General features: G+C 33.8%; 1 long non-coding RNA gene across 1 annotated transcript; it reads left to right on the top strand.

Annotated features, from left to right (window-relative positions):
• Positions 1 to 1,735, top strand: LOC125577604. The gene is made up of 2 exons (XR_007316013.1): positions 1 to 1,463; positions 1,553 to 1,735. It is a non-coding gene; the product is annotated as an uncharacterized LOC125577604 (long non-coding RNA).
• The last annotated feature ends 740 nt before the right edge of the window (positions 1,736 to 2,475 follow it).

Genomic DNA, 2,475 nt, shown 5'->3' with positions numbered 1-2,475 from the left:
ATTATATACCAATCTATCCTATAATAAAAGGGATATATAATCCACAGGAAAGGTGTCCACGTCACTTTAAAAATCAACCAATAATGAAGTTTCATTTTGCCACGTCAGTCTGCTGTTAGTCAACACAAAATTTTCGCAGGCCAACTTAGTTATGGGCTTCTGATTTTCTGTGTTGTCGTGGCTCATCATTATAACCCAAAATACATATCATTATTATTCAAAATACGGGCAAAATTAATTAATCACAGCCACCGTTTACAACCTTTTCAGATTTCTCTACTGTAAAGATTCTGATTTAATTGACATAAAGTTTACCTAGCCATCTGTTACCTCTTCTTCATCTTCTGCCGTTTAGAGTATGCTCAAACTTCTACATGTCAATCCATTTTCCAACTTCTCTTTGATACATATATATATATAGACTCCAAATCCTTGAACCATCGCTATGGTGGCCCTAAAACGCTCCAAATCGTCGATCTCTGACTGTTTACTTCGACAAAGTCGCCGCCTGTCAAGTTGATTCACTTTTGAGAAGCCCATATCCCGCTAAAGTCGGGATGCTAATCGGCCTTCACCTGCTTCTGATCGAAGAATAGGTATGACCTAATCTTCTCAAACCCCTCAATTTGATAGTGCCAGTTTATGTAACCTAACATATATCACACATCCACATGGCTCCATTGTTCTGAAGCCGCTATGAAGATTTTCTGAAGCGTGTCTCCTCCTACAGTTCTTTAGGGAATCCACACATTGCTTTTGAACCAGTCAATCGGAATCGAAATGGGTGTTTCAGAAATGCATTTGGAGTAACGGCGAGTGCGGCGTCTTCTTCGTTAGTCTCTACGATCTGCGCGACGGCGAGAAGAGATTGCTGACGTTTCGGCTGAACACCGGGGCGTGCGATCGGATTTCGGCGGTTACGCTTCAGAGAGAGTTTATGAGAGAGACGACGGTTGCGGATGGATGTTGCGACGAACACGTGGCGAAGGATGTGGGGTTAGGTAAGGCGATAGAGGAGATGATTCCGAGTGGGGAAGGGGATAAACTGTTTTGGGCGCATTGGATGGACGTGCTGGGTTACTCGCTGAATGCATTCCGGTTCTCGAATTTGAGTTTCGTGGATGGACGCTGAAGACCCGAACCGGAGATCTCAGGTGGTAAGGATGAAACTGGAAAAAGATCAGACTCTTAAACTTGTGGCTGTAAGTGTCTCTCCTTATTCCAGCAACTTCTATAGTTGTGTGCGCAGATTTGCTTACCATTATTGCTTATTAAGCTAGATTATATACTTTACTATTAATTTATTTAAATATTTAATATTATATTGAAATGATAATCTTTTCTGATAGATAGTGGTTATATATGAACACTTATCTCTGCAATCAAACAGTGTTATCTAAATTGTTTGTTAAATGATGAATGGACAAAATAAGTCCCAAGGCGTTTTCATATTTGATGACAAGGTGCGCAACTATCTTTCTCCAATATTTTTATCCATGATCCATATTTATTTCTTCTATCTTTATTTAGTTTTGACAATTATTGTTTGTAGGGGTCCGGCTACAGAAGTAAGCTTCAGCTTAGGAACTAAGGAAACCAAAGTTGTGTTTTGTAATTATACTATGTTTTTGGAATTATGTTCATTGGCGTAAGTTGCCGTTAGTCGGTAAGATTGTACTTGCTTTTTAACCTTTTCCTTAGTGATTTTCAAAATTGGTAAAGACCTATTTAAGTTTTTCCTGCGTTCTTTGCCAATTCCTCTTCCAAGTGTTTTGCAAGTTGTGACTTATTTCTTCGTTTCAGAATTATACCTAGATTACTGGTATTTTTATAGCTTAATGGACCCTTTTATAAAAAAGGATTGATCTTTTTAGGAAAACATGTAAAGTAGATTCAATTTGATCTAAGAGTGGTATGTAATTTATTAATCTTCAAAATGAATTGTTTCTCTAATTATTATTTTTCATTTCAATATTTTGGTGTAGCTTTATCAAATTACATATAAAAACTCATTTGTATACTTCCATATGTATTCAACATACATACAATGTACAATAGAACATCTATAAATTGAACATTATTTTCTATAAATTAATAATGTTGGGACTTTGAAATTATGTTAATTTATAGAGATATTAATTTACAAAAAGTTTCTTTTTCGATTCTTTTCGACTTTTTTCTATTTTTATTTATACCATATATACATAAATAAAAAATTTAGAAAATTGACTTTCAAATTGTTTTATTATATTACTTGGTTTATATTTTTATGTTTTATATAACTTATATGTGGTTTTTCGATATAATTTTACTAAATATTATCAAAATATATTGAAATGTTATGAAAAAATAGAAGTATTTTTATTGTGAATATAAAATCAATAATATAATATTTGGTTTGTACTTATATGAAATGTATATATAGATATATTATTAATTTATGATTTTAATGAGACCATATATTTACATAGGATT

The sequence above is a fragment of the Brassica napus genome, chromosome A9, assembly GCF_020379485.1.
Source record: "Brassica napus cultivar Da-Ae chromosome A9, Da-Ae, whole genome shotgun sequence".
NCBI classification, from domain to species: domain Eukaryota; kingdom Viridiplantae; phylum Streptophyta; class Magnoliopsida; order Brassicales; family Brassicaceae; genus Brassica; species Brassica napus.
Note: the sequence above shows the minus strand (reverse complement) of the source record. Positions and strands in the feature narration are given on the sequence as shown.